The sequence below is a fragment of the Pleurodeles waltl genome, chromosome 9, assembly GCF_031143425.1.
Source record: "Pleurodeles waltl isolate 20211129_DDA chromosome 9, aPleWal1.hap1.20221129, whole genome shotgun sequence".
NCBI classification, from domain to species: Eukaryota; Metazoa; Chordata; class Amphibia; order Caudata; family Salamandridae; genus Pleurodeles; species Pleurodeles waltl.
In genome coordinates, this window is record NC_090448.1 from 299978773 (window position 1) to 300002276 (window position 23504).

Below are 23504 nucleotides of genomic sequence, written 5' to 3' on the forward strand. Positions count from 1 at the left end.
AAAATAACATGGTAACAACTTGTATATGGTTTCTTACCTTAAAAGAGAACCTAGCCCACTATATGGCAATAAGCTGCTAGTAATATAGGGAGCAAAAGAGATTATTAATGTTATACGGCTCCAACAAGTTTAGTAGGACAATATATATGTCAACTCGAATTTTACAGTATAGAGACAGCCTACGTATATCATCAGAAAATGTTGGTTTGTTTTGGCTAGCTCACAGTACCACATCTAACCCCTGTCCTTACCAGGGTAATACATGTTATTGATAACCTCGAAGTGGCCACTCTGATTCCCAAGGCATTCATGGAAACAGATGTAAACCTTTCATTTTGTTACTTTTGCATGCCCAAGGTAGACAAAGAAAGATACAAAGATGCATTTTCAAATCATATATTGAAATTATCCTATTCTTGCAAAGAAAGCATAAGCTGCAGTTATTAGGCAGATGAGATGTTCTGTAATCAGCATTATTAGATGGTGAATAATACAAACAGTTCAGCCATTTTAATTGCTACTAATGTCTCCTCACTCTTCTCTGTTAGTAATACTATACTAAAGAGAGCATAGTGGGAGTGCCCTCTGCCAGATCAGATAGTCTAACACCCATGCCTGGGCCTTAGGTGTCAGAAAGCCGGCATAAGGGCACAGGCTATCTTCCTTCGCAGGGTGAAGGTCAGGGTTGCAGGGCTGCATCTCAGTCACATTCGGTGGTTCCATGATAATCCAAGCATGAAGTGCTGCTCTCACCAATCCTAGCATGGATATATATATTCGCGCCCTCAACATGCACAGTTTTTTTTGTCAAAAATATTACTGCAAATATTGCATTGATATTATAAAGGATGTTATCAAAGATATCATGAGTGCCGTAATTTGTGGGGTAATTAGCAGTGCATGGTGAGGGTGTGAGTTACAGCTAACGTAAGGCAAGAGTTATGAATGATATACTTAGAATAAGATATTACCAGACAAATTGATAAAAAAATATTTTTGTCAATTAAAAAGAGTGAGATCACTTTTCAGTATGTAACTTAAATATTTATAGTTGAAAATAAATTAAGGTAGGAAATGACCACAGACTCACCTAGACTTGAACCCTTAACCTTCATGGTGCATATCTGAGACCTTAACCATTAGGCCAGATGTGACTCCTTATTGAATACTGTCCAGATTTAGCTATGACATTCAACTCACAGATTGTGAGGGTAAAAAGACTTCAATGTTCCATCACTAGGCATGTTTAACAGTGAAAACACTAGAAAATAAATTGACACACTGCCAAGTGATACTAGGATTTTAACCTTCAGCCTACTGAGTGACACCATAAGACATTGACCATAAGGCCAAAAGGGACTCTGTTTTGCTCTGCATCCAAACATAACTATAACATTGGTAACAAACATATTGAGTGTCTGCCTCCTAGAAGTAATTGTATGGAGTGACCGTTGCAATAATGGTCTGTCTTCCTCTTTTCTATGGCATTATGGGATGGAAGAGAGAGAGAGACAGACAGCGACAGGACAGCGGGGGGAGCCTCGAGGCCCCCATGGCTCTAGCTGTATCTGTATTTGTTGAAGAATTGTTTCCCAGAGAGGTGGTGGTCCACTAGACTGTGGTGGAGCTGGGCAGCCCCCTGCATTTGTTGAGAACTTATTTCCTGCTGAGGTGGCATTCTCCGGGGCTGTGGGGGGGCAGCCCCCCCACACATTTGTTTCAAAATCTTGCCCAGGGGAGGTGGTGATCAACAATGCATTGGGGGGCAGGCAGCCCCCTTCGCATTTGTTGAAAAATGTGTGCCCCAGCCAGGTGGCGGTCCCCGCACATAGAATGAGCTTAGCCCCAGGAAGGTGGCGGTCCTCGAAGCTGCGGGGAGGGCAGGGCAGCCCTGTCCCTCCGCATTCAAAATGTCAATGTACCCAGGACGTGGCCCACCCGGGGCACTTGTTTTTTTTCTTTAAATTATCCCGCAAATTTGGGATTTCAATTGTAAACAGTGTTGATAATGATGATGTTGTTTGATGAGTTTTTTAACCAAAATAAACATTAACCTTATTTAAAATGTTAAAAAGTGTAATATCCCGTTTAGGTACCCTTACTTGTTGTAGCCATTGTCTGCACCATCTCCAGAGCAACAATTGGTTGCTCTGGAGAAGGTACATAACATGGCTAAACTGATCAGTACCAGAAACACCAGCTACTTTGTTGTGCTTAGATTAATTTTAAAAATTTCAAAAATTGCTGTTATAATTAAGGATCTATGGGCCTGATTTAGAACTTGGCAGGGGGAATACTCTGTCACAGATGTGACAGATATCCCGTCCGCTGTATTACGATCTCCATAGCTAAATGAGACCATATTTACGAGGACGGGATATCCGTCACGTTTGTGACAGAGTATTCCCTTCTGCCAGGATTTAAATCAGGCCCTATGTTTTAAAAATATAATGCTCCTACTGGAAAATGTTTATTTTTTAATGTAATTACTTGGTATCATACTGTGCCCGAATTCCAAACCCTCAAAACTCCTAAGCTCTCACTCCTTGAACTTCCACCTTTTGGAGAGCCAATGCTCAAACAGTAAAACTTTGCATGTGTTGAGCAGTGCACACATACCACTGCCATTAAGTGGTAAATTATGATTGATTATCAGATAACTGTGTAGTATTCTGTAGATTCTGTTCCGCGTGCCATGCGATGGTGATTCCAGCGTGTGGGCGCGTGGAACAGAATCAGAGGGAGAAAGAGTAGCGGAGCGTGGAGGACGCAGCGGCGGTTGCGGTGTCTCCCTCCCGGTCATGTTTTAAATAAACTATTTTACTCTTTAACTCACCGCCTCTGCCCAGATCTTTTCACCAGCGACGAGGATGGGATACGAACCCATGCGTGCAAAGTCGGTGTTGAGAAGACCTAAGAGATTTGATGACTATGTCGAATAGTAACATTGGCAAGGTGCTTCTGCTTAGAGTATACTTTGTTTGTATTATCAATATTTTTATTCATTACAATTAGTTATTCTGTATCTATGTATTACATTTATTTATCATATAACTATTCATGTTAGGTTAAAGTTTTTTTATATTATATGATGTTGTTGTTATTTTATTTTGAGGGAAGGGGGGGTGTAGTATTCTGTAGATTCTGTTCTGCGCGCCGTGCGATGGTGATTCCAGCGTGTGCGTGCGTGTCACAGAATCAGAGGGAGAAAGAGAAGCAGAGCGTGGAGGAGGCAGCGGCAGTTGCGGTGTCTCCCGCCTGGTCATGTTTTAAATAAACTATTTTACTCTTTAACTCACCGCCTCGGCCCAGATCTTTTCACACTGCCAGGTAAAAACTGATTAGCACCCAAAGGCATGAAAAAATTTCCTGGTGCCACGTTCACTGTTCTGGTAGGTGAATAAATATGCATCACATTGTGGCCAGCAGAGGTGGGCACAAGCCCCAAACTTTAATGCAGGTGGGCTTAACTAATCTAGTCTGAGACTCCAACTCTGGGGCAGGTGTAGTGCCTAAGACTGCATGAATGCAGGAACAGATCACATGGACACAGGTACTGTTTTGCAGCGTGCTATATTTGCTGAATGTCCTCTCTGTTACAGGTGCTCTACTATGTCTGTGGAAGATAGTCTTTCCATGTCCCAGTTCCTCTTCCTTCCTGTCTTTCCCCTTCTGCGGGAAGTGGTATCCAATGTCCAACTGTGGATCTGGGAGGACTCTGCCCGGCAAAGTCCTAGTGTCCCTCTGCCTTGACAGCAGGTGCCAGAGTCACCTCATGTGTTATCCCCGAGCATCAATAGACAACTCTGGAGGTGGACTTTTCTTCAACATATTTACATCTACTAGAGGGGAAACACCCGGAAGAATGAGTCCAGAACCATGAGGTTGTGAAAAACGAAAGCAAAACAACGCTTTTGTTTTCCACGACTCCCTGGTTTCGGTACCTTAACCACACATGTCTGAACAACGTAAATGCATGGTTAAGGTACAGAAGGGAGTCGGAGTTGACGTGGTGAAGGAGGAGATACGTTGGGCTGGGACTGGGGCTGTTTTGGGGGTGGGGGGACTGAGGGTGATTAGGGTTTGGGGGGCAGGGTCTAGGTTTTAGGGGCGGGGATGGGGACTCAGGGTATTTTTAGTTTTTGGGGTGGGGTGGGGGCCTGGGGGTGATTAGAGTTTAGGGGGGGTCAGGGTTTAGGTTTAAGGGGTGGGGTGGGGTGGGGGGCTGGGGTGGAAGCATGCCGGTTCGTGCATGCTGATTGGTAAGGCCTTTACCAGGAATGCGTTTACAACGGTAAAATTGTTGTAAATGCATTCGTGGTAAAGGCATTAGTGTTTAGAACGAGGTCGTTGTTCCGACCTCGTTGGTGAGCCATGGGTGGTTTAGGCACCCGTGGTTCCAACATATAACCCTACTAGAGTGCTGTCTACAGTGGTGTCTCACACAAATATTATTTTTAGGACACAAAATGGTCACAACACCAAGAGAGCGGTATTATCCTTCTGGTCTCTTTCCATTACCACTATCTTTATTTCCCTCCTCTTTCGCTCTCTGCTTATGCCCCATCTGAGCCAGCTGCTGTAAACTCTACGGAACTGGAAAATGTGACAAAAGACACCAGAGTTGGCCATAGGCCTTCAAAACACCACTAATAGCTCCAGCTCTTCCCTCAACCAGGAAAATGCCTGATTATATGAATAGCCGGTCAGTGCTGGACTGCAAATTCAAATCATTTCTGGCAAAAATGCCTAAACCAGCACATCTCTGCAGGAGGCTACTGGTAAAATGCGACCATGGTGGCTTTCATGATTAGGTCATGACAGCCAATCGAGCTCTGAAAATAGTACATTGGGTGAAGCTCACAAGGCGATCACAAGCATACACACACAAGCACTCATGTATGTGTACATGTATTTGTATATCTGCTGTCACGTGCAGGGGCTAAGGAAGTTGCAGTCTAAATTTCTATCCCTATCATAATCTACCTAGGCAATGAGGATATTTCTGCATTTTCAGGGGAATATATTATCTAGCACTCCATTTGTTCTGGAAAAGCAGCTGCTGATGACTATTGTTATCTAGGGCCATTTCTGCCTACCACTCTCACGTGATGCCACAAATGTTGGAAGATTGTGTTGCAGGTCTTGTCTAGAGAATTTCTTTTACAGTCGTGTTTATGCTCTTGCAGCATTTGCGCTCATTTTGGCTGCTTTTCACGTAGTTCTTGAGAATCCGTCGCTCTCTCTCCCTGCACCTCCTCCGCACCGCTCTTTCAATATTGATGTTTCAGCGTTTTATGTAATGCATTTTCAACTTTCATAAACATTTGCCCTTTTAGGTTTGACTTGAAGGCGCTTTGTCACCACTCGCGGCAAATCTGTTGCAGATACAACAGGAAGAAAGACCTGATTTATATCTGGCCTGCTACATTGTAGTCTTTGACGCGGATGCAGGAGAGAGATGCGAGGGTCCAGCATGAAGAATGCAGATGAGCTGTTGCCTTATGTGATTTGTTTTTTGTTTACCCGCAATGGAAGGGTTTCTGGATCCGCAGGCACGATTTTTGCCATTTCGATGCTGCTTTACCATAGCAACAAAGCAACTACTATGGCCATTTGCTGTGACAACTAAAACAGAGGTTCATAGGGGCTAAAATGTAGGCCTTTATTAATTGTGTTGATGAGCAACAAGTTTGTGACTCTCTTCTACACTTAATAGGGCTTGTTTCTTTGAGCCTTGATGATCATCCACTAGCAAAAATCAAAAGGCGTCGTACTTCCTTGTCGGTATGTGAGAGGGAGGATAGATTCTCATGCTCTCAGAGTGTTTCAGGACAGAGTTCCTACCTAGTAATTACATCCATCACAGTGAAGCACACGTGTTAGAGAAGATTCAGGAGTTCACATCATCCTTCTGCACTGTCTTAAATTTAATGCTGGAGATACCATAAACATAAACTTTGGGTTATGGAGTAGCACGCTGGTTTTGTTTTATTTCAGAAGTCCAAGCTTTGTATGCAACTGTCTTTTCACAGTTTTCAGAGGCCCATATTTACACGTGGTGGCATTGACCTAATCCTTTACAAGCACAAGTCGAACATCTGTCTGACTCTGCTGCAACTGTATCTGATGCTAGAGACAAAAAGCAGATCTGGTAGATGGTCCCAGGCCTTCCAGGCTACGATGGCCCCAGGCCTTTCATGTGGTTGGCTCTGTCCCAGCTTACCTGCCGCAGCCCTGAAACGTCACTGACTCTTCACTGCCCAACTGGCTTTCCAAAGACATAGGCTTCTCACAACCCTGGCCACAGCATCTCTTGGCCCTGCAAGAAAACAAATTTAACTCTCCTCGCAGCTCTTCCCCATAGGGTTGAACCATCTGATCCAACCACGGTAACATAGATGTGCACTGCCACCAGTGGGCAGGAAAACTGAAAGGAAGAGCATAGGAGCATAAGGTAGTTGAAGACAATGAGTGGGAAAAAATTTGTGCAGTATCTGTAAAAGAGAGCAAAATTTAAAAACTTCTTCAAACCCTACACAATGTTAGCTGTGATTATACCCTACACTCTTTGTATTTGTGCTCATGAATATTGATCCTATTTTCTTGGGACAGTACACTTGTTGTGGCCTTTAGGTAGTACTGGTATGTTTCCAAGATTTCAGTGGTCTCTTGAAGGAGTTCTGAAGATAGGTGGATAGTGTAATGTATTAGTACATGGTAGGAGTTAAATAATATACCACTTATGGTAAGTCCTATAAAGAATGCAACAACTACCCTTACGGCCTCCTGCTGCTAAATTCAAGGAGTCACACAATCAGAAAAGAACAGGCATGAAAGTAAAGAAAAGATGTGTTTTTAGAAGCTTGTCGAATAAAAGAAGATTGATGGTTTTGGTTCTAAATTTTAGTGGCAATGAGTTCAAAACCGTGGCAGTGAGCTCAGAACAGTCACATCCACCACAGACTAGCCAAATCCAGAATTGGTAATGGATTGGCTTTTTGTGTTCTTAATGTTCTATTAGAGAAATATTTTGTAAACTGCCTTTGCATGTAATTAGTATGGGGATGGTAGTTCGATTCACAACACAAAGGGCTTTAAAAAGACATCATTTAATTATGGGAAGCCAATGGAGTAGTCTCAAGTGAGGTGAAACGTGAGGTTTTTTTGAAGTGTCTTAAATATGAGTTTTTTGGGAGCAAAGACGAAAGGTCTGCAGTGTTAATGGTTCTCTTTCCAATCTTTCAGAAGTAAACAATTGTGTATGTGTTAGTCAACATTTTATGCAGTTTTAAAATATGTAAAAATGGTGAGGTGAACAGGTGTAAAATCCATAAATTGTATTCATTAGGGGAAACTAGTTACAATTAGGCATGTGGTCATTTGTGTAGACTGGTTAATATTTTCCTAAACGAAGTTAACGTTGAAATAAAAACTAGTGAATGTAATCTTGAAACTGAAGAAATAAACAACAGGGTGTTCTTTTATATCCTTCTACAGAGAAGGCTAATCATTGAAGATACTATACCTTCACATCTACCAGACAGTTTTACTCACAGACAAATAAAAGATTTGCATTTTGTCACGAAACCTGAAATGCACAGAGCCAGAAACTGAGCAGTGGTTCGTTATGGGTTTGCTTTGTGTATTGGCCATGCATCAATTAACAATGAAAGAACTAAATAATACAGAATTGAGAATTCATGAAAAAGTATGTATTTTCTTAGCGTACCCCAGAATCTTAGTTTGGGGAAATGGGATAGTTAGAGCACTGGAAACTTGGACTAATCCTTAATTTCTCGTTATAGTGGGTGAGTTTTTTTCAAAAGGTGCTCTTTGTTGAAAGTAACACAATAGGAAGGCACAGAGAAAATGTCAATTGATATTGGCATATGTCTTACCACTATGCATTCCATTATTCTCCCAATAACCATAGCGATCTAATGTGTGCATGAACGCAGTACAAAGGACAGGAATGACCAAAAAATGCAATTTACAAAAAGTCTCCAAAGGTCCTTTGCCAGTGGTCATTTTTGAGATGTAGGTAGCTGCCCTAACTGGGCCCTTGCTTCACTTGAATAAGGGAACCTCCTAACCCTTGGTATTTCTGAAACTAGAGAAATTAATGCTACCAAGTTTTATTTTGTAGAGTTACATGAAAACCTCTAAGTGTGCTTGAAAACCAAATTTCCTCTTATTTCACATATGTGGGTGGACCTTAGTCCCCAGAAAGTTAGAAGTTCAAGATTGTGACCACGAAAAGGTCCTGATGAATTCTGGTCTGGGATCAGCCAGTAATCAGGACACTACCAACACCAGGCCAGTGACAATATTGTGTTCCACCTTTGTTGGACTGTTGATGATGACACGATGGATCTGAATCTGATTTTGGAGGTTGTATTGCTTTGAATGAGAGAGAAGTGGTTGGCCCCCTGTATGGTGAAGACAGAGCTGATGTTGATGGGGTCCAGCTCAGTATTTACTTAGATAAGGGATGACTACAATTTTTTTTAGATATGCAAGGCTACCCAGAGGCTGCCTCGAACTTATTTGATATTTGGGCTTTGTGTTATTTAAGTAGCAAGCTCTGGGCGATTAGGATAATCATCTCACTGGCACATGCAGCAGTGTATGTACATTTTGGTTAATTGAGTCCATTTGCAGAAGAAGAGAGCATCATGATAGAAAGAGCTACAATTGATTGCAACACCAAACTTATAAGCACTTGTATGAATGTATGTATATTGTATTTCTCTAGTGCAAACCTAGCCAAAAAGCAGCCGAGCACTGTATATGGTTAAAGGCAAGCATAGAGACAACTGGTAATAAGAAAGGAGGCTGGGTTGTGGATGGTGAATGCATTGTGGAGTAGCGTTCTCTAACGAGGTGAGTCTTCAACTCTTTCCTAAGTAGGAGAATTGTTGGGGTCCTCCTGAAGATACTGAGATGTATTTCCAGATCATGTATAGTGGGAAAAGGGTCTGCTTCCCTTTTACCTTTCTTAGTCTGCATTCTGATGGTGTCCTGGCTATGGGTGTGCCTAGAACTACCTTTCAAAATCTTTTTCAGGTTGCATCATATCCAGATACATGCAGCTACAGTGGTTGCTAATGTTTGTGACCATAAACATATTACTCATATGATTTAAAACAAATAACAGTGGAATGGTTGAATATTGCAAAAAGGGCAAAGTGTGAAGCATTGAACATGGGTTTTAGAAAATTGTGTAAGAAGAAACTAGTTTACATGTTTGCTGCATATCTCCCAAGTAGATTATTATGGCCAACCGATAATGTCCTATTTGTGGTGCCATGTGTCCATAAAACCGCACCAAGGGCAAATATGTCCCGAGTTGAAGGGGCAAGAACATGGAGTAGCCTCTTTGACAAGATTAAGAAGACAAATTACTTATTTGTTTTACCAAGAGGCTAAAGATCTGGCAGTTTAAGTAGCCTCTCTTCAGCCCTTGCAACACTTGAATACCTGCTAGATTGAGCGACCATTTATGATCCATGATTGCCTGTCTCATTTATTACCCAGAAGCCTTTTCACCCCAGAAGTCCCAAGAAAATAAATGGTAACCTATTTTACCTGAAATTGTTGATTGAGCTTCCAAAGCTCCTGCCACCTCTTGATCATGGTACAACTCAGGTTTGAGTGAAAAAGTGGACATGCAGTTATAAAACCGGATTACTCAGCGGTTCTGCAGTTGGAATCTCTCCATTCAAGAAGTATTTGATCTGGGAGATCATGACGGGGCAGAGCTTATTTAAAGAATTGAGCCCAACTGGGCTACAATGTATATTACTGAACAGCTTAGTGAGATACTGGGAAAAAAAAAGGTAATAATAATGAAGTGAAAACTGTGACAATGCTATTTTCAGCCCCTTCAGCCTCTATGAAACTCTTTCATGGAAGACCTTTCTGCTTTCAAAGATTGATCAAATCTCAAGTAGTTTGATTGCATCACATTACTCATCCTCTGCATTTCCTAGAAGGCGTCAGTCACTTGGGGTCAGGCTGTATAAAATGTTGAGCCAAAAGAACCTGCAACTGCTACTCCATCCTTCTTTGAAGTAGTCTACTGGATTAGTCAGTCATTTAGATGTAGAATTTTGAATGGATTCATAAGACCAACAGTCTGCCATTGGTTTAAAAAATACTATGTATTGCTGATCCAAACTCATTAATACTCCCCACCCCAGAGCCTAGCATTGTTGAAATCACTACCAATTTAGAAGCAGCATTCTAGAAATCAGAATTATCTACATTCTCGTATTCATACTCCTTTGTCCTACATTGTTAAGAAGCATGATCTCTGATTGTCAACAGGAAGACAATTAGCCTCCCGTTATAACAATCCCTACATTAGGCTCCTACGTATCTCAGGGCTTTTTGCGAGGCTCAGTTCTCATAGTTCTTGAGTTTTCACATTTTACACACATGCCTCTCTCATGAAACACTTCCATTGTTTGGAGAAAAAAAATCATCATGTGCACTGAAACAGGCCTGAGACTTTCTAGATGGAACCCACAGGTCGCCATCACTCTGTATTGCGTATACATTCAATGCATACACTACAATGGCAAAATACACAAACATGTACAATATACACTTGGATGGGATTAGGTGTCAAAAGTGGGTATAACTCTAACTACGTATTGGGGAAATACTCTCAGCTAGTGCCAAGTAACTCATTTTTACTGAGTGAGTGAACAAAAACTTTAATTACAGATTAGTAAGGAAATATCTTTAAATTAGACCTTTTTTTTTTCTGTGCCAACTTCCCTTGTGCAGAGTGTAGAGCCTTTACCAAGGTCGGGATGCTCCAGGCCATATTTAAAAGGGTTCTCCTAGGCTTGGCACACAACAGGCTCAGGTTTGTAATGCTTAAATTAGGTATACTTTCAGACCTGGATGTTTTAGATGTTAGCCTTGGATGTGTAGCACTACGCATAATGTTGTTTCTTTCTAAAGCTCACATCCTCCGATTGCTTCCCGATTCAAACATGCTTGATTCCTCTCCCTTCTTTCTTCAGAGTGACACTCTTCTTACCTTCTATTATCCACATGCCTGCTATTTCTGAGTATAGCCTCCTCTCATTCTCATGCCTGTATGACTTAATCCTTCTTATTGTAATTCTGAAATTGGCTTATAACTCATATCATAGATCACAACTTCTCTGCATGAAAACCCTATCTTTTAATAATTATTACCTTAATCTCTGCCAGTATATCTATTTCACCAACAATTAACCTGAAACCACATAGCCCCCACTAATGATCACACTAACTAGTATTAATATAGTGTATCACAAAGTAACTGGAGTAAATGTAGCACTTTTGTCTTAGTAACACAACTAATTGCAAAAACCAACAATAACTACTAGGTTAACCTCTGATCTTGGGTTTAGGAGTAGCGTGCTACTCGCCATAAAGCGCTTCAGTGTCTCATCAAAGGTAGTAGGCCCTATATAAAGAAAATTACAATAAAGATTTTTATTTTATTCAGCACATCAAAAAATATGTTAAAACAATAATAATATGTTTGTATGCACTATCATGAGGAGATATGATTATTGTGATTTTTTTTCTAACTGGGAATTTTAATTTCAACCTTACTAAGCTAGTTGTGTGGACAATTTTGGTGCTCCTCCATGGCTGCCCAGACTCAAAGCTACGTCCCTTCTGGGCCCCTTTGCCTCTCTCATATAGTGACCATTTTTTAATTATACAGTAGTAGGCCTGCTTGATTACCATTACATTTTGGGGAATATATCATGATACTGCAAACTGTCTCACTTCCCCCAGGCCCTGAGGTAATATCCAGTTTACATTTTGCCCCATTATTGCTAGCAGCTTTTAGATCGATTTAAAATACACACAAGCAAGAAAAAAGGGAGCCAATGAATGAGTTCAGAAGGTAATGCTCAAGAAAAGACAATCTGGCCAAATGGGAATGTCATAGTTAAAAACAATGACTCCTGGTTCCTCAATTTCTAACTAGCCCAATTAGTCAAAACTTTGTTTTGGGGTGGGGATAGGGATATGGGGGGCAAGTGATTTTAATTGTAGGACCAAACAGATTACATTCCAAGGCAACTGTTACTTGATCGTGGACCCTGTTCGGATATACAATACTGAGTATTAAAGTGTAGGGAATCCCCATTTAACCCCAAACACAGATGGGTAACTGAAATGATAAATATTTAAGGAATGATTCTAAGGAAGAATATATACATTTTGTAAACACTGGAGACAACTGGTGAATCTACTACTCTATTCCATTAAGTCATTCTTAATTGTTTTTGTTCGTAAACTTCATCTTGATCCATCTTGGATGAATTACAATGTGTACAGACATAGGATACGGAGTTGAGTTTTATTTTGACTTTTTGACTCCACTTTAATAGAACACACTTCTTATTCGAACAAAAATAAACACAATTACACAATATAGTTTTTTATGAGGCTTCTTCTAAAAAAAAAAAATCAAAGTGCCTTTCAGAGGACTACTGGGCAAGCAGAGAATAATGGGCCTAACCATCAATATCTTGGCCTTTTACGCCCATTGTCCTTAGGCCCGACTTACTACCGCCCTGAGTAATTGGGCCGAGTAATAGACCTTCAGCACTTGGCTCTCAGTGGTAGCATGGGCCAAGAAGTCTAAGCCTCTTTTGGGAAATGTAGGTACAAAGTATGCATGCCTCATAACTCAAAATACCCGCAGTGGCCCCAATAATTTCATTCTCCAGTCCAATATTTATTTTGGTAAGAAAAGTAGTAGTTATTCAGCACACAAACACAGCACAATAAGTAAGTCACAGAAAATGTTTCTCAAGGCTGGTCCCCTAGTGATGATCAGTGCCTTGTTCCCTCCAGAGGTATCTGCTCATCCCCCTCCTCCATAGTAACGAATATGTCACTGCTGGATCCTTTCATGGTGACCCAACAGGTGCTTTCCTCATTAGTGATTTGTATGAAAGTCTGGCATTGGCTGTTTCAATGGCTCCCGCAGCATACAGGGTTCTCAGGCACTGAAAGTAGCCCTATTGCTGTCAGCTGTACTGGGTGATGGCCCACAGCTTCATTGTAGCCACAACTGAGGTACTGACTCCCATTAAAGAGCAGACAGCATTCTGGCAACATCTATGTGAGATGGTCTGGGCGACTAAGACTATGCTCACCAGGAGCAACTCTCTGGGATACCCACTGTGTCCTACTCCCTCCAGGTTCTCCTCCTCCTCACAGGGCACACTGGTCTTTGCAGGCAGGAAAAAGTCTGTTGCTTCAGGCACATGATAAGTGTTCTTGTCTTCCTGGGTGATGGCCCCTCATACCGCTTGGAGGCTGAGAAACCTTTGTCTTCAGTCCTGGTTGAAGAAGCTCAAAGTCTTGGTAACCTTCCTTCTCCTGATAAACAGTGCTGTTGAACAAAGTGTGGGGCTCATGCTGCCTCCTTTATAATCCCAATCCGGAAACAAATGCGATTTAGTGTTTGAGCCTTTTAATGTCAGGTTCTGTGAGTATTAGTTCTCTTTCCTCTGCCCTGTCCTTTGTCAAAGGGATAGTGTGCCACAACAGAAATGGCTTCATTTTAGACTGACCCACAACACACCACTCCCAATCTCACAAGACTGCATCATTAGACCAAAAATAGGTTCCACAGATTCATATATATATATATATATATATACACACACACACGCGCAGCTGGGGCACTGAAGGCAGGGGTGCTCATCCATCACCATACAGGGAACTTTCACATACCATAAATATTAAATTACAACACAAATATTTCCTTGTGTTTCTTAATTGTAGTTGCAGGACACTTGGAGCATGGAGAAATAAGTTCCCATTTTTTTTCATTATTAATGGTCACCTTTTTCAATGTATTTAATTCAATGTTGTTGTACAATCATGTCAACAATTTTGCACTTTGAATCAGTTGTTAGGCCTCATCACGACGAATACAATGGGATTCAAAGTACAACACAATTGTTTTTACAGAATACATTTACACATGTGTATATATGTTAATGTTTAAGTGCATATTTCAAATATGGAAAATTGTTACCCAAATTAGGTTGGTATGGGCTCTGCCATTTGCACTTATGTCTGCTTTCATTCCGATTCTTGGAACTGTGGATAGTGTTCTGAAATATAGTGTAGCTAGGGACGACTTTTAGCATAGGCAAGATGGCATCATGCCCAGGGTGCTGACCTTCAGGTGTGCTCATGGAGCAGGCACCCTTGTTTAACATCCTCTCTCCACCCCATTACCTTCACACCTTAAGCACATTGGCCTCTCACCTACAACTTGCTGCTGGTATGAATGAGTGGAGCTGTGGATGATTCAGGTGAAGGCGCGGGAGGAGTGGGGAGCTTTGTGTAATTGGTCAAGGCGTGAGCAATGAATACAAAAGAACCACCTCTCAATAGCAGCCTCCCCCCCCACCTATTGTCACATTTTTAATAATCAGCACAGAGGAAGATGAGGTCAGACAGTGCAGAAGCCAGCAAGGCAGTGAAGGTCTCAGTTGGGAGCAACTGAACCCTACCTGCTAATTATTGCTATGTAAACGTGAAATAATGTTTGCAAGCACAAAATTTGTTTTTGAGGTTTTGTGTTTTTTCATTAAGTTCCTTATGATTGAATCATTTGTTCCACAATAAACTCATTCTTTAAAACGTAAATTATGTTCCAATAATTCTCTTTGTATTCTAGTACTTGCAGTTTTCTTTGTCCTCATCACAAGTGCAGGACTACAAGTACCAGGATGCAAATAAACCATGTGTTTGAAAAGTCAATGCAGTTAATGGCTTGCACTGTGTGTATCTTTTATAACCAGCTGTAGGTTACAGCTCGGCAATATATATGCAAGGAAGGGGCGAAAATGGGATTCCACCCAGGGCACTGTCTAAGCATAAACTGGCTCTGAGTGTAGCCTGCATTAGAAATATAACAGCCAGTTCTAGGTAAACCTCCTTGACGGTGGAGAGTAACCTAATTGTCATTAAAAATCGAGAAGCTCATAGGAATAAAACGTAATACTATTTGGTATGAACGATGAATTGGCATTAATGTGTTCATTCTAAATAATGACTATGATTGTACATTAGAAATTATTTTCAAAAGATTATCCAACAACTATTTAAGAACTGTAAAACTTATATTGCATCAGTAGTCAGCCTCAGTGTGTCTAAAGATGGATTATCTAGGTTAGAGCATACATAATAGTATTACTCCTACAGGTAGTCCGGTAGTCCGCATGCAGTTGTGCACAGCTGGGTCCTATATTTAGGCTCTTCCAACACAGCTTGTGAAATTTCTTGTGAAGAAAAAACAAGTTAGAGCTATTAGAGTTGTCAATTCCTAACTGGACTATTCTTGCTACATAAATTGAAAATGAAAAGTAAAACAGTTGACATAAGTGAGCCGATTCAAAGCGCCACACCCACCATGAGCATGAGTGCGAAGGAGAGACACAAAAGTAAAAAGAAGTTTGTTCGCAAGCAACCATATCAGCAAACGTGCAATTATCCATGTAACAGGGTTGGTGTTCAAGGCGGTAACAAAACCGCCTCATGGAGGGACAAACGTAAAACGTTTACCAATGATAACAAAGGATTTTTGAAAGGCAGGCCCATGAACGAGTGATAGTGATGGGTGTGCAGTGGGCATGGTTAAAAGGCGAAAGATAGATTACAACAGGTCAAAGCGCTTACGCGTTCGACCTAATGAATAAGTTAGACACGTCCAGCGCTAGCCTCATCCTATCGCTTTTTTCCCAAAGCATTAATAAAGCTAATCGGTCTCATCTATGCGAGACCTATTGACATTGTCAATCTGTTTTTGCCATGTTGTACAGCTGCGCAGCTGCTTTGCAGCACGGTTCAAAATTAAATAAAAAAGCGCAATGATGGAGCAAGCGTTGACCATTGCACTTTTTTTTTTTATTTCAGCCATGTTGCATAACAACCATGCTGCTGTACATGGCTAAAAAATAGCATAGACAAAGCCAATAGATCTTGCATCTGTGCAAACTATTGACTTTGCTTTTGCTTGCGGTTTTTAGGCAAGGGTCGATTAAGTGATTTTCCCAGGATCGCAGTAGGTTAATTGCACTGGATTTGAACTTTATTGACCAGTTTCAAAGTCAGCCGTTAGACCATGGCATGATATAAATATACATACATTTGACATATATTTATATATATATGTTTGTAAATGTATACTTTAACACATCTTTACAATTAAGTCACAGAGGGGATTTGAATATAATCTCAATAATTAATGAGAAAGGAGATCCAAAAATAAAACCCAGATTGGACACAGTTACGTGTTTCGTTTACCAGTTGATCCTTTCTTACCTGTTGTTATATATCATTGCTTCCCACATGGTAGTGGATCCTTTCATATGATATGGATTTTTTTGTGCACCATGCGTCCTTCTTATATGTCATGTAACAGGGCTATAAGTTAACCACGTCACAGTAAGAATCACTCCCCAAAAGCCTATCAATGGAAAACAAAAGAATGTTGTGCACTTGAGGAACCAGCAAATAATCAATCTGTCTTCCATATAGTTATACAGGGAGTGCAGAATTATTAGGCAAATGAGTATTTTGACCACATCATCCTCTTTATGCATGCTGTCTTACTCCAAGCTGTATAGGCTCGAAAGCCTACTACCAATTAAGCATATTAGGTGATGTGCATCTCTGTAATGAGAAGGGGTGTGGTCTAATGACATCAACACCCTATATCAGGTGTGCATAATTATTAGGCAACTTAACAAAAAACAAATATATACCCATTTCAATTATTTATTATTACCAGTGAAACCAATACAACATCTCAACATTCACAAATATACATTTCTGACATTCAAAAACAAAACAAAAACAAATCAGTGACCAATATAGCCACCTTTCTTTGCAAGGACACTCAAAAGCCTGCCATCCATGGATTCTGTCAGTGTTTTGATCTGTTCACCATCAACATTGCGTGCAGCAGCAACCACAGCCTCCCAGACACTGTTCAGAGAGGTGTACTGTTTTCCCTCCTTGTAAATCTCACATTTGATGATGGACCACAGGTTCTCAATGGGGTTCAGATCAGGTGAACAAGGAGGCCATGTCATTAGATTTCCTTCTTTTATACCCTTTCTTGCCAGCCACGCTGTGGAGTTTTGGACGCGTGTGATGGAGCATTGTCCTGCATGAAAATCATGTTTTTCTTGAAGGATGCAGACTTCTTCCTGTACCACTGCTTGAAGAAGGTGTCTTCCAGGAACTGGCAGTAGGACTGGGAGTTGAGCTTGACTCCATCCTCAACCCGAAAAGGCCCCACAAGCTCATCTTTGATGATACCAGCCCAAACCAGTACTCCACCTCCACCTTGCTGGCGTCTGAGTCGGACTGGAGCTCTCTGCCCTTTACCAATCCAGCCACGGGCCCATCCATCTGGCCCATCAAGACTCACTCTCATTTCATCAGTCCATAAAACCTTAGAAAAATCAGTCTTGAGATATTTCTTGGCCTAGTCTTGACGTTTCAGCTTGTGTGTCTTGTTCAGTGGTGGTCGTCTTTCAGCCTTTCTTACCTTGGCCATGTCTCTGAGTATTGCACACCTTGTGCTTTTGGGCACTCCAGTGAAGTTGCAGCTCTGAAATATGGCCAAACTGGTGGCAAGTGGCATCGTGGCAGCTGCACGCTTGACTTTTCTCAGTTCATGGGCAGTTATTTTGCGCCTTGGTTTTTCCACACGCTTCTTGCGACCCTGTTGACTATTTTGAATGAAACGCTTGATTGTTCGATGATCACGCTTCAGAAGCTTTGCAATTTTAAGAGTGCTGCATCCCTCTGCAAGATATCTCACTATTATTGACTTTTCTGAGCCTGTCAAGTCCTTCTTTTGACCCATTTTGCCAAAGGAAAGGAAGTTGCCTAATAATTATGCACACCTGATATAGGGTGTTGATGTCATTAGACCACACCCCTTCTCATTACAGAGATGCACATCACCTAATATGCTTAATTGGTAGTAGGCTTTCAAGCCTATACAGCTTGGAGTAAGACAACATGCATAAAGAGGATGATGTGGTCAAAATACTCATTTGCCTAATAATTCTGCACTCCCTGTACTTTTGTTAACTAAAGAAGGGTAACCCTGCATTTGGCAGGGCTTTCAAAAATTGAGTGAAACTCTTAAATGTTCCTCTCTATGAAAATCTTTAGTAAAAGGCAAAAGACTTATTCGGTTTGAAGAGAAACCAGAGTATATGTTTCATGGCCGCCGTCTATGGTGCCAGGAAACAACGTTCCACAGACTGTCAGGGTGGTTTAGTTTACTAAGTTCATCTTAGAAAAGCCTTTAAAATACAACCAATTTATAATAATTGTTGTAATCCAGTACATTGACAAAACACTTGTTGCCACAAAAAGGAACAGCAGGAGGATGATTCAGAAGTGACACAGAATTGTGGGCATGTAAATTTAGTCGGAGGTCACATGACAGGAAAGGCTGCACCACAATAGTTTCCCTGCTCAAGTCGTAATGTCGGCTCCTTTAACTCTGCACATTTTGAATGGTGCCTCACACAGGCTTTTCTGAAGATCGGTGGCCCCCAAAAAGAGGCTTTTTATATGCCTACCTCAAAGCATGCTTGCTGTACTGTTTCTATGCTTTCCTAGACAATGAATGAGCCAGTGTGTTTTGTACTTGAAGCCTATAAGGCTGCATCAGCTGCTGTAACAAAACAAGTATTGGCAAAGAGGAACAAGTTAGAGCTATTAGCGTTGTAAATTCCTAACTGGACTTTCTTGCCACGCAAATTGAAAATGAAAAGTAAACAATTGACATAAGCGCCACAGCTGCCATGAGCATGATGCAAAGGAGAGACACAAAAGGAAAAAGAAGTTTGCTCGTAGTCAAACTTTTCGGCAAAATGGTAAATTATCCATGTAACAGGGTCGATGGTCAAGGCTGTAACAAAACTGTCCCAGGGGAGGGACAAACATGAAGCATTTACCAGTGATAACAAAGGATTTTTTAAAGGCAAGCCCATGAACGAGTGATAGTGATGGTCGGGCAGTGGGTGTGGTTAAAAGCCCACAGCTAGATAATAACATGCCAGAGCACTTGTGTGCTCTACATTAAAATCTTAAAAGGGGCTCAGAGCCCGCCCATTACTTACCTTTTACTTACCGTTGACTGGCTCCCATGTCCCTCCTATTTTCTTGCTTTCTCTTGGTCTGCGCTTGCTTCCTCCTGGTCAGCGCTTCCTCCTCGCTTCTGGCTTTCTCCTGAGCTTCAGTCTTCATCCCTGCCAAGTACTGCTTCCTGTGGCCAGTGTCTTTCCACAGGCCAAAAGGCTCCACCAGGTACATTTTTACTTTTTGGCATCCACTCTTAGAAAGTGCATGCCTCTGTAGTACCTCTCCTTCACCCCTGCACTCCTTCTGCACTCCACTGGGTCAACCTCTCTCTCCCAACTCCCCTCCTCTGTGGTGTAAATCCTCCTACCGCTGTCCTAAACTATGTGCCAGTTTATTTTCTGTTTTATTCTGTTTTTTCTGGGTACCACTGTACCATATGCTGGTGCTCATGTGCAACTTGGATAGCTGTTACTTCTCAGCAGACATTTTTTTAGTTAATGCCTGTAAGGTTTTTAGTGTCAAAGCTCAATTTCTGGAATCTTTTTTTAATCACTGGCTTAAAAATATCAATGTTTTTTTCACAATCCATTGTTCTGTGCAGGGTAGGCATTTCCTCCCCCTTTGTCCCCCCCCCCCCGGAAGATGGATAAAGTCCTTGTCCTCTCCATGTGGGCAATCATCACATCTACTCCATCTGCTGTTGTTCTCCTTAATCCACTGCGTTGCCTTCCGCTACGTAAATGTTTCCCACCCTCTGCCCTCCTTTTACTTGCCACCTGGAATCCCTGCACTGTTTTAAGGCGTATTGCTCAGCAGCACGGTCTGCTGTACTACGTGGCTTCAAGTAAATAAAAACAAAATACTATGGCGTGCCTAGAGTTGACCATGTCATAGTGCTTTGTTTTTATTTACCTTAGGTCATGTTTCAAAGCAGCCGTCGCTGCTGTGCATCATCTGTAAAATACATTAACAAAGACGAATAGCTTGTGCAAGCTATTTGGCTTTGTTATTGTTTTTAAAGATGTTTTACAGTCGCACAGGCTGCTGTGCAGCATGGCTTAAGGTAAACAAAAAAAAGTGTCATGACGCAGTTAATGCTGGCTGTGCCATAGCACTTCGTTTTTATTTATTTTGAGCCATGTTGCACAGCAGCCCGTGCTGCTGTGCAACATCTTTAAAAAAACATTGACAACGTCAATAGCTGTGGCATATGCAAAACCTAATAAATTTGCCAATTCTTGTTTGAAATTAGAAAAGCTGCCAATGAAGGAGAAAAATAATTACATTCAGTGCAGGATGACTGACTGTCAAGCACTGTAGTATGAACCCAAATGTATTCTTCCCTCGAAGAATTTCTGTCCGATTACACATGTGTAGTAGATTTATAATACAGTATTTATTTTAAATGGTTATTGTAGGACTAGATGTCAGGTTTTCTGATTGTGGTGTCTGCCCACCCAAACGAATTGCCCCTTTTCTTGGATGTCCTGTCCAGGTGTTTTTATTAGCACTTGCCGCCTGTGATGAGCTCATTCCTAAGCTCCCCCAAAATGTTCAAGGAAATGACAAAAGCCAGAAATAGATTAGGAGAACTTTTACTTTGGGTCCTTGGGCAACAGGTGATTCCTTACTGGATGGTATCATTGGTGGGTACGGTAGCTTCTCAATTAAGATTTCAGAGCCTAAGACTTTCTTTCCATTTAGATTACACAGTCATTCGTTTTGAAAACGTGCCTTTCTAAATTTGGAAATACTGTAGTGAGCATTGGAGGTTTATTTCAGGGAGCTGTAAAGGATATGGAACTCAAATACAGTATGACACAGAAGTGACAGGTGATAGTCTTAATACACAGCCATTTATATCTCTTAAAAGTCCCGATTTAGAGAGGGTCATCAGAAGAAACTGCAAAATGGGCTCAGCAACTCGTAATGCCCACGCTCCTCAACAAACGTCTTCTGATCTATCTACGTGCCAACTAGGGTTGCCACCTGTTACTGGTACCATTTGTATTTTAGTGTAAAACCCAGTACAAAAACAAGCAAAATCTCCAAAAGCTGGCATGTTTCGACCTTATCTGTATATACTTCAAATGGCAAATATAAATAGAAAACACTTTTAAATGTGATATAGAGCTAGGTTAATGAAGAGTTGGCCACCTTAATCCTAATAGCCTTTGGTTCAATTGGGCTAAATGAGTAAAGATTTGTAAACACAAAGCTCGGGACTAGAAACCGCAAGCTCAGCGGCGCACAACACATCAACACATACATGCCAACATTTCACAAGAGGAAAATGGGAGCTTTTTTAAGGTAATCGGGTGAACTAATTTTCCCCGTTGACTTCTATTGAAGGAGAGGCAATTTCAGGCAGGAGACAGACAAAATAAAGCCATTTTCGGTTTCAGAAATTGGTAGTCCCCCGCCTGAATCAGATTTTTTAGCATGTATGCAGGGCCGGCTTTGGGCGGTGCGAGCGGTGCGACCGCACCGGGCACTGACCTCAGGGGGGGCATTGTGTTTATCAATAACTTCCGAAACTTGAGATATAAAAGCACACGCTGAAAAGTTCCTTGTACATTTAGCAATTAGATTAATGTTTCTGCTAAAGAGAGATGGGAGTTTTGTCTAGGGCAGCTTTGATTCAACATAAAGTAGCATGTTGGGTTAATATGCCTGCTGCAAAAAACAGAACTAGGGGGCATATTTAAGAACGGTGGCGCTGCATACAGTGCAGCGCCACTTTTCTTGCACCCCTTAGCGCTCACCTAACACCACCATGTTTGTGTCATATTTAAAATATGGTGCACCATGGCGGTAGTTAGGGGACTAGCATCAGAATTTTTTACTCTAGTCCAGCGCTTTGCAGGTTTAGCGCCAATCTTGCAAAGCACCCAGAGGCTCAATGTCATTGTAACCAATGGAAGCTTCCTTTTATTGCCTGCTCTGAGCAGGCATTAAAAGTGCCAGGGAAAAATGACGCATCATTTTTTTGGCCCCCATTATGGGGGGATGCCCCCTTTGCATACATTATGCCTGGCACAGGCAAAATGTAGGGCAAAGGGTTACAAAGTGGCGCAATGCATGCATTGCACCTCTTTGTAAATATGGCACAGCGTTTTTGGCCTTCCAATGCCACATTAGTGTAAAAAAAATGACACTAATGTGGTGTTAGAATGGCACCAGGGGCTCTTAAATATGCTCTTATGGCAGTGCTCGACTTACGCTTGATGTTTCCGGTGGGGAGCACCGGCAATTATTTTTGAGGGGCGGCACTTATTTTTCTGCCTCAAGCATTTACTGCGTGAAAAAGACATATATGGGAAAGACGGAGGAAGAGAAAAATGAAAAAGCGTCACAATGGGAAAAAGCAGAGATTCTCAAGAGCGAGCTGAAGGGGCAGGGAGTGCCTGTAAATGGATTGAAGAGGCCCGAGATGGCCTCAGGATTACACTGCCTCTGTATTCCGTGTTCACACATTTAATTGCAGCAGACGCGTGTTTAAGAGGGGGGCTTTGGGAACCAGCACCTTTTTATTTACAAATTAAGCACTGCCCTATGGGGCATATTTGAAAAAAGTGGCGCTGCACACAGTGCTGCGCTACTTTTCTTGCTCCCCTTAGCGCTCCCCTAATGCCACCATGTGCGCTTTATTTAAAATACGGCACAACATGGCGGTAGTTAGAGGACTAGTGTCAGATTTTTTTACGGTAGTCCAGCGCTTTGCAGGATTAGCGTAAACATTTTTTATGCTAATCCTGTAAAGCACCCAGAGGCCCATTGTAACCAACAGATGCCACCTTTTAACGCCTGCGGCGAGCGGGCGTTAAAAGTGCCGGGAAAAAAATTACGCAAAGAAATCGGTCAGATTTCTTTGCATCATCTTTTTGCCCCTTACCCCTATCGGGGGAATGCCCCCTTTGCATGCATTATACCTGGTACAGCCATAATATATCGCAAAGGGATATAAAGTGGCGCCACTTTGTAAATATGGCACAGCGTTTTAGCCTTCTAACTCCACATTAACGTAAAAAAAATTATGCTAATATGGTATTAGAATGGCGCTAAGGGCTCTTAAGTATGCCCCTATATTTTATGTGGCTAGCTGAGTGGATTAGTAAAGCCAGCCTTTACAAGTGCTTTAAAACACATGAATGTATGTGAAAGGGGAGCAATGGAGAGATGAGGGGCACAGTTGAGGGTGGTAGTGAGTGAAACCAAGGAGGAGGTCATGGGGTGGGGGGTGCCACAATAAACTGTCGCACAAGACTCCACCAGTCCTAAAGCCGGACCTGCATGTATGACAACATTTCTTCTCAGCCATTGAGAATTATTTTCTCCAT

General features: G+C 41.6%; 1 protein-coding gene and 1 non-coding gene across 2 annotated transcripts in view; one reads left to right on the forward strand and one right to left on the reverse strand.

Moving 5' to 3' along the window:
* Positions 1-23504, forward strand: part of DOCK3 (dedicator of cytokinesis 3) — a 1331886-nt gene that overhangs the window by 516904 nt on the left and 791478 nt on the right. The gene's annotated exons all lie outside the window — the stretch shown is intronic.
* On the reverse strand, positions 18172-18287 carry LOC138260556 (U5 spliceosomal RNA). Its single transcript, XR_011198868.1, has one exon. It is a non-coding gene; the product is annotated as a U5 spliceosomal RNA (small nuclear RNA).